This window comes from Chamaea fasciata, unplaced genomic scaffold, assembly GCF_029207755.1.
Source record: "Chamaea fasciata isolate MVZ Bird 193981 ecotype frontalis unplaced genomic scaffold, bChaFas1.0.hap1 SCAF_52, whole genome shotgun sequence".
NCBI classification, from domain to species: domain Eukaryota; kingdom Metazoa; phylum Chordata; class Aves; order Passeriformes; family Sylviidae; genus Chamaea; species Chamaea fasciata.
Genome location: NW_027094137.1, coordinates 432,066 through 440,660, shown reverse-complemented (window position 1 = coordinate 440,660; position 8,595 = coordinate 432,066). Strand labels below are relative to the sequence as shown.

Sequence of the window (8,595 nt, the reverse complement as noted above, 5' to 3'; positions counted from 1 at the left end):
CTCTTGTATTTGCTCTTCTCCATCTTGCCTCTCTAAACTTTGGCCTGTCTGCACTGCATTCCTTGCCTGTAAAAGCAAAGGTGGGGGTGGCACTGTTTGAAAGGAGCAGCAAAGAAGAGAGACTCATTTCTCTGAGTCCTCAGCTGGAAAGGTTAGCAGTGCAGCCAGAATGCTCTGTACTTCTGAGCACATCCACTGCAGCAGCAGTCACCCTGGCTGGTTTGCAGGGCAGAGTCTACACCAGCAGTTGCTGTTGCTCTTTGACAAGCTGACATGCCTTTCTTTAGAAAGGTGCTGCCCTGCCTGTGTTGTAGCAGCGTGCTCTTGCCCTCAATGGCACTGTCTTCTGCCATTACTCCTCATTCCCCTGCAGAGGGAATCTTGGAGAGCTCTTTCCTTTCTTGTGTGATGAAATCACATCACTGATTTTTGCCCTCCTGTTTCTGGTTTCTCTCTCAGTGCCTGCAAGGACTGCATTTTCTCCATTCCAACCACGTGATGCACAGAGATTTGAAGAGCCTCAACATCCTCCTCAAAACGGATGGCTCTGTCAAGCTGGGTCAGTATTTTCTTGGTCAGGTGCAGCATTCCAGGGATATGTGGGCTGTGGGGCTGCTTTTGAGTGAGTGCCAGCCCCCCCAAAATGGTGCTGGTGGCAGTGCAGGGAGCCTGTTGTGAGCTGACCACATGGTGGCAACGTGCACAGACCTATGGCAAGGATCGAGCAGTGCACAGTGGCATTGCTCTGTGCGTGTCCCTTCCAGAGGGAGGGACCTACATGTCTAAAGTTTGAAAAGCCCCTTCTGGAGGCCGTGTAAAAAATGTGGGGATTTTTGAAGCAGCCAGCACCATATTTCCTTGGCTAAAGTCCTGAGGAAACAGAGCAGGGACAGTTGTCCAGGAGATTCAAGAGCACATTCTCAAACTTCTACTGGGAAATTCTTTTCCTTGCTTTCCTAATTGCACAGGATTCAAATAAAAACGGTCTTTTGCTTTCTCCCCAGCTGATTTTGGCCTCTCTGCTCAACTCACCCCTGAGCAGAGTAGACGGAGATCGGTGGTCGGGACTCTTCAGTGGATGGCACCTGAAGTGAACGGTGAACCCTATGGCCCCAAAGTGGACATATGGTCTTTGGGAATCGTGGTCATTGAAATGGTGGAAGGAGAAGCTCCTGACTGGGAGGAAAATTCTGCCATGGTAAGGTGTAAATACTCTCTGATCCCACTGTCATTCTCCCCCATCCCACGTTCCGTGTGCCATTGGACAAAATGCCATTGCCATCCGCTGGAACTACTTCCACCACAGTCCCTTTCTGAAAATGTCCCTGCAGCACATCAGCATCTGCTGGGGTTTTGGTTGCATCCGTGGGGGAACTCAAGCCTTAGCCCAGGCAAACAATCTCCCTTCTCAGGCAACACTGGGCTTTGGCTTAGAAGTCGTTCCAGCTCTTTTGGCTTTGTAGACAGCCCTAATAGCAGCAAACAAGCATCTTAGAAGTGGTGTTATCTTTCCTGAAATGAAGGAAAGTAACCCAAACCCAAGAAAGTTTAGAAAACAGTGGTTTGGAGAGAAGAAGTGCACCCCCGTTCTTCTCACAAGGAAATTTGCCTGAAACCTTAACAAGAGGCTGTGAAGGCCACAGAGTCTCTTGTGCTTCTTGTGCGGTGCTGCTGAAACACTCAGTGACCGTCTTTCTTTCCTAACCCAAGCCGCCACCTCCATGTCACCAAGATGAAGCCTGGCAATGTGGAGAGCCGGCCAAACCCACCCCTTTGTTTCCTGGCACTTTCTAGGATGGCCATACCATTAATGCATTGACTTGAGGATCCAAATGAGCAGAGGGCTACCACATGGATGGTGTTTCTCCCTCTTCTGCTTTGACCACCAAAATTTTCCTTTTGCTGCCTAAGGGAAGCTGAAATTTGCAATCTGATGAGAGACGGAGGTGCAGGTGTTTCCTGTGTGCCCAAAGCGGCATTTTCGTCCCAAGAAATTTGTGCATGCATCTTCATGTGTCTGTGTGGAAGATGGGATTCCAAATGCTTGTTTCCTTACCTGAGGAATAACTGAGGGATTTCCTTTCTTTGCTTGCAATTCCCATTGTTTTCAAGAACCAAGGAAAAAGCTTGATGCCTTTGGTTTGATGGCAGCTGTGCTTAAGGGACCAACAAGTGCTGCAGAGATGCTTTTCATGGAATTATCTTTGGAAATAGTAGAGTGAGTTAGTAGAGCAAAGTCCCTCTTCCAAATAGCCTGTCAAGCTGCTCAGGTGAATCCTCAGAGAAGGAAACCTGCTTTTGCTGCTATTGTTTTCACTAACAAGGTCAGTCAATGAAATCAGCTGCCAAGGCAAGATCTGCTGGATGCTGGAAAAGCAGTGGCTGCATTGGGCTATAGGTGTTTTGTTGGTCCAGGAAAGTCATCACTGCCTCTGTGCCACGGAAGAAAGTGCCACTGCAGAGTGCAGCTTCAACCGTGGCATCTGGGAGAGCAGTTCCAGTCGTGAAAGAAGCAGGTGAGAAACTCGTCTTTCCTTTTTCTCCAGGCTCGACTCCTGAAAGCCACCAAAGGGATCCCAAAGCTGCAGCAGCCCAAGCTCTGCTCACCTTTGCTGCGTGACTTCCTGAGCTGCTGCCTGCAGAGAGACGAGGAGCGGCGCTGGTCTGCCAAGGAGCTGCTGCAGGTAAAATGCCAAGGGGCTGCAGGGGAAACAGTGTCCCAGGGACGGGCTCCTCCTGCACTGAAGTGCCAGGCATCAGGGGAGCCTCCTCCTCTTCACCTCCACTCTTGGTGCTGTTCAAATGAGAACAGTCAGGAATCCTAGACTGGGCTGGGCTGGCAGGGGCCTGTAAAGATCATCTGCTCCGCGTGCCCTGCAATATGACCAGGGACCTCTTTCAAGAGATCAGGATGCTCAGACCGGAGATATTTCCAGGCCTGGGGCACTTAGCAGCTCTTGCAGCAAGCTGTGCCAATGTGGCCCCACTGTTGCTCCTTAGACCTACTCTGATTCAATCTCCTTTTCCTTTGAAAAATATTGCCCTGCCTTTGAGGCTCTTAGCTTGCAAAGTAATGGTTCATTCTTGGTTTCTTTTTTTCTTTGTGCAGCATCCATTTATAACATCAGCCAAGCCTGTGTCCAGCCTGGTGCCACTGATCACTTCAGTGAAAGAGTGGAAGGAGGAGACAGGAATCAGACAACTGTTTTCTCCAACACCACTATAGAGAAGGATTGTAGAATAGGACTGCAGAGTAGGATTGCAGCTAGGACAGTGGAGTAGGATTGTAGCATAGGATTGGAAATAAAGTTTGTGAAACCTCAACTCGTTTCAAAGATTCCCCTCCTTCTGAGCCTCTGAGAAAACACAACATTTTCTTCTGAAGTGTCAGTTTTTTCTTAGAGGTGGAGAGTGACATTGATGGCTTCTTTGGTACAGTTGGAAAGTGGGGAAGGCTCTCCCGAGGGGAAGCGTGGCCGTGCTGGGCACAGCACAGACCGGTGGCAACGGCCGTCCGGAGCGTGCACAGGAGCAGAGAAAGGCAAACCACAGCCGAGGGCTGCAGGCCTGGCTGAGGATTGCCACCCTTGTGCCGGCTGCCCTCTAACTCCTGGCCAAGGTGAGCAGTGTGTGCAGCGCTCTGGGCACAGGGGAGGGAGCCGGGCTGCTCCGCAGGCTCCGGCACAGGGCAGCCTCCTTCAGGCACGGCGCTTCTGCCGGGGGAACCGAGGCCAGCGGCAGGCAGGGACAGCTTGTCAGGTCACATCTGCAGGAGCCGGGGCCTCACACGGCTCTGGGAGGAAGCGCCTGCAGTGCTGGAGTTGTGCACTGAGCCAGAGCAAAGGGGTGAAATGCGGAGTGTTCTGCAGAAATATTCCGGGGCGCCAGGCCAGCCTGCTTTGAGCTCTCTGGCACACAGCAAGCACTGTGCAATGCAGCCCTGAGCTGCTGGGAGATAGAGAGGTGTTAGAGAGGAGCCAACTGTCAGATGAAATTTAATGGGGTGACAACATCATCAAAGCCAAAGAGAACTGTTTTTTAGGATGGATTCACCTGAGCTGGGTGTGTATCTCCCTCTCCCAAGAGCCAAACACACACACAACACACACACAGAAAATGCTGCTTTTTATTGCCTTTCCCAGCCCAGGGCGAACCGTGTCCCCTTTCCCTTTGGCCGGGAAATAGGAAACTTGTATTCTGTCCCCACCGCCTCCTTTTCTGTCCCCTCCCCTCTTCTCCTACTTCCCTTTTGGTCTTCACGCTGGCCCCTCTCCCAGCTCACAGCAACACCCAACAAATCAACTAGAACAAACCCAAACCCTAAATAACAACCCCAAGAACCAACAGCTTTCGTTCTTTCTTCTCATAACCCTGCAGCTGCAGCAAAATATTACCTCCTATCTCACAGAGGGAATCGGGCAGGAGCCTGTGGCTCGTGCTTGAGCAGTGAACTGATTTGGAAGGGAGCAGAAGGGTTTCAGCAGGCAGTTTGTGTTTTTCTTCTGAATTGCTGAAGGAAAGACACAATGTGGCTTCAGTCAGCAAAAACATTTTCAAGGTGAATTAAAGAAATGCTTGTGAGCAATGCCCAGAGAAGGCAGGTTTTGAGAAAATATTGAACTGTAACAAATTGTGAATTCCCTTTGCATTAACAGACTGTTGAGCCCTCTATTCCTCCAGAGCAGTGATTGATGTGTGCAAGTGACTACCTTAGCTTTGAGAATAGTCTTCCCAAGAATGTAGCTGGAATGCATTCAGGGGGAAAAGAGTGGTTGTAGGAGGCTCTTGGGCATCAGAGGAGAATTGCAGGAATGGGATGTTCCCCAAATGACCAGCCGAGACTCTCAAGAGAGCCCTACTCTCCTGTCAGTAACTTCTGAGAAGTGATTTAAATATGTCAACTAATTTGAGGGAATGTTTAGCCTGTGAGTTTCAGCAAAGTAATGAGTAGGTCTTATTTCCATGGTTACAAATGAGTAGGTGGGATTTCTGGCGGAGCACGTGTTAGGAAAGTGATTCCCCAGGCACCCAGCACTGAAATAAAGTCATCTATTGACAGGTGAAAATGAAACCTTTTCCAGCTGTTCCCCTCGGGTTTACATTTCTGGGGGCCAAAGCTCTGTGCTGCAGGTGGCCCGGGTGTGTGCAGAGCAATGCAGCCTCCACAAAGCCCTTGGTTTCCCCACAAGTCGTCATGATTTGTTGCCAGGTGTGCCCAGCTGTGGCAGGAGAAAGAGCCCACAGTGCAGTGGGCGCCGTGCCCTGCCCAGCCAGGGCTCTCTGGCACAGAGGAGCAGCAGCAGCACCTTTCAACCCACTCCTGCCCTGGCCTCACCTGGGACACAGAAGCCTCTGGAAATCAGCACCACCTGGTCCCTTCCCAGCCTGGAGCAGCTCCTGCTGGTGGGCACATCCTGCACTTCTGCTGCTTCCGAACAGGAATCAAGGCACAGGGGGAGACGGACATACAGAGAAGCCCTGGGCTAGTGCAATAAATGGGCAAATGCATGGGGGAATGTGTTAGGAATCATTTCAGCTGTCATGCCAATCCTGCCTTCTCTCCTTTTCTCCCTTCACATTTCCTGTTCTTTTCCCTCTCACATTTCCACCCCTTCCCCCTCTCGAGTCTCACAGTTTTCCTGTCATGTTTGCCTCCCAAGTTTTACTCATTTTCCCCACCCTTTTCAGCTCCCTTTCCTCACGCTTTGCCTCTCACATTTCCCCAACTTCCCGCTTTTTCCTGCTTTTTTGTTCTCTCACGATTCTCACAGTTTTTCCCTCACTTATCCTGCCCTTTTCTCCCCTCATGCTTTTCTCCTTTCCTCAGTCATTTTTCTCCAAGTTGTCTCCTCATGTTTCTCACTTTTGCCCTCGTGTTTCCCAGCGTTTCCCTCTCCCATTCCTCCCACTTTTCCCCTCACATTTATCATTCTTTCCCCCTCATGTTCTTTATACTTTTCTGGCACATTTTGTGCTCTTTTTTCACTTTTGTTTTCTGCCACTTTTCCCATCAAACTTCCCATCCTTTTCCCCCCCCTCATGTTTTCTGCCTTTTTCTGCCCTCTGGTTTCTCCCTCTTTTCCCCTCAGGATTCTCACAATGTTCCCCTCACATTTGCTGCCTGTTTCTCTCTCTCTGCCAGTAATTTTCTCACTCTCTTCCCCTCACATTTCCCTCCATTTTTTCCTCTATGTTTTTCAGCCTTCCCTGATCATGTTTCTTAGAATTTTCCCGTCATATGTCCTGCCTTTTCCTCCTCTCACCTTCCTCTCCTACTTTCACTCACGTCTTCACCATTTTCCCCTCAATTTTCTCAGCCTTTCCCACTCAGGTTTCCTTCCCTTTTTTCCCTCACACTTCCCTCCTTTTTCCTCTCCCATTTCTCACACTTGTCACCTCATGTTTTCTGCCTTTTTTCCCCTCACATTTCTTAACCCACTGAGTCCTGTCAGTGACTCTTCCTCTTCAGTAGTTGATGAGCTTCTTTTCTTCTTTCCTGCAATCCCCTCCTCCAAAGAATGGGTGCCAGAGCAGCGCTCCAAGAAGCCCCTGCCCGTGTGTCTGCTGAACAGAATGGCTGTGCTCGACTTGAACAATCTCGTGAAGAACAACCTAAACTGCAGTGGACTTTCAATTCCCTCTAGTCTTCATAGTGTTCTAAAGAAATGGGTACCCTGAGGGATACACGTCGCAGGTGCGCAGCCGCTGCACCATCCGCCTCAAGCAGATCCCATCTCCGTTTTCATCACCTCACAGTGACTGTGACTCCTGCCTGGACGAAACCACTTGTGATGCTGCTTGATGCTAATTGGAGTCCATGTGCACAAGGAGTGCTTTTAGCCCTCTTTCAAAAAAAAAAAAAAAAAAAAAAAAAAAAAAAAGTTTTTATTTTAAAACGTTCAATGCCTGGAGTTTCGTTCTATTTTCCCCTATTTGAATTGCCTTGACATCAAAGTACTGCCAGTTGGCGTTCCAAACTGGCTGGTCTGTGTTTGTGTGCACAGAGCAAAGGTGCCAGACCGTGTCCTTTTCCCGGGTGTCCGTTAATGTCCATTCCAACAGACACTGCAGGGGGGCTCAGCCTGCCCCACGCAGGATGGCAGCCAGAGGGCTGAGGCTGCGCCTCCTAGTGAGATCAGCCGCCCTGGCAGCCCGGCCCCAGCCGCCATCTTGTGTGTGGCTCTCCAGCCCTGGCCGCCATCTTGTGTGTGGCTCCCTCAGCCCTGGCCGCCATCTTTTGCACTGACCTAGTCCAGCTCTTAAGCGAATGTGTTGCTGTTGTGTCGGCAGTCAGGGTCCGCCCCAAAGACACCAACACCAGCAGGACAGGCTACAGGGAATGGCACGGGTTTGGCTCAAAGCAGCCAGCCCTGACTTGTCACTGTCCTTTATCCATGAACACGTCCCCATATGCAGCCACAGCAAATGTCCAACAGCAGCTCCATCAGCCACTTCCTCCCGCTGGCGTTGGCAGACACGCGGCAGCTGCAGCTCCTGCACTTCTGCCTCTTCCTGGGCATCTCCCTGGCTGCCCTCCTGGGCCACGGCCTGGTCACCAGCGCCGTAGCCTGCGGCCACCACCTGCACAGCCCCATGTTCTTCCTCCTGCTCAACCTGGCCCTCAGCGACCTGGGCTCCATCTGCACCACTGTCCGCAAAGCCACGCACAATTCCCTCTGGGACACCAGGACCGTCTCCTACGCAGGATGTGCTGCACTGCGGAGGATTTCGGCGAGGGAAGAATGCAATCAATCAATATGATTGGTAAAGCATTGTTCAACTTTATTGCTCATAACATCCGTTCTTATACTTTTGCCCAAAGCGTTCAGCATACTTGTCAAATTATAGTTGGTTAGCATACACTACTCATCTATACTTGATTGGCTATATCAAGCGTGAGAAGGTTCCTCCTCTTGGCATGCTGAAAACTTTGTATACGTGCTTACTGCTATGCTCTATTCACCACAAGTTCTTTTATCTTTGGCCTGTGTCCGTGCTTACTGCTGTCCCAAGGACAGCTTGTCTCAGCAGCGCGTAGGCTGCTAGCACTTGGTATCGGGCCATGAGGCCTCTAATGATCCGTGGCCTTGCACTGCTAACCATTCTTCAACAATTCCCCCTTTTTTATTTTGTGCAACAAACCCAGCGTGTTGAGTAGTTACTGTTTCTGCTACGCGATACATCATCTGTTGCAAGCAGCAAAAAAAGCAAGATACAAAAAGTACAAGCAGTATAATAACAATCACAATATTGATTACATGTTGCAGTAGGGAGGTTATCCAAGGCCCTCGCCCGAAAGATCTTAGCCAATCTGTTAAAGCCAAGCCTGTGTCTTGCTGCAAATCACTAGTGAGTTCTTGCAACTTAGCTATTTGGGTATGAATTGACATGGAGTGATCAGAAAGTTCATACAACACATTTTTGTTTTTGTTTTAGTTTTTTGGGGGCTTTGGGGTTTTTTTTTTGCTTGGTTAGTTTCTGAGGTTTTTTGTTTGGTTTGGTTTTGGTGTAGTTGGTTTTTGTTTTGATTATGTTGGTTTTATAAGAAAGAAAAAGCATGCTGTGATAAGACTGTGAGATTTTTTTTTTCCTGGG

The 8,595-nt window shown here is 49.8% G+C and overlaps 1 long non-coding RNA gene across 1 annotated transcript; it reads left to right on the top strand.

Moving 5' to 3' along the window:
* Positions 1 to 1,162: 1,162 nt before the first annotated feature.
* LOC136304141 (uncharacterized) lies at positions 1,163 to 3,189 on the top strand. The gene is made up of 3 exons (XR_010724397.1): positions 1,163 to 1,198; positions 2,547 to 2,684; positions 3,110 to 3,189. It is a non-coding gene; the product is annotated as an uncharacterized lncRNA (long non-coding RNA).
* The last annotated feature ends 5,406 nt before the right edge of the window (positions 3,190 to 8,595 follow it).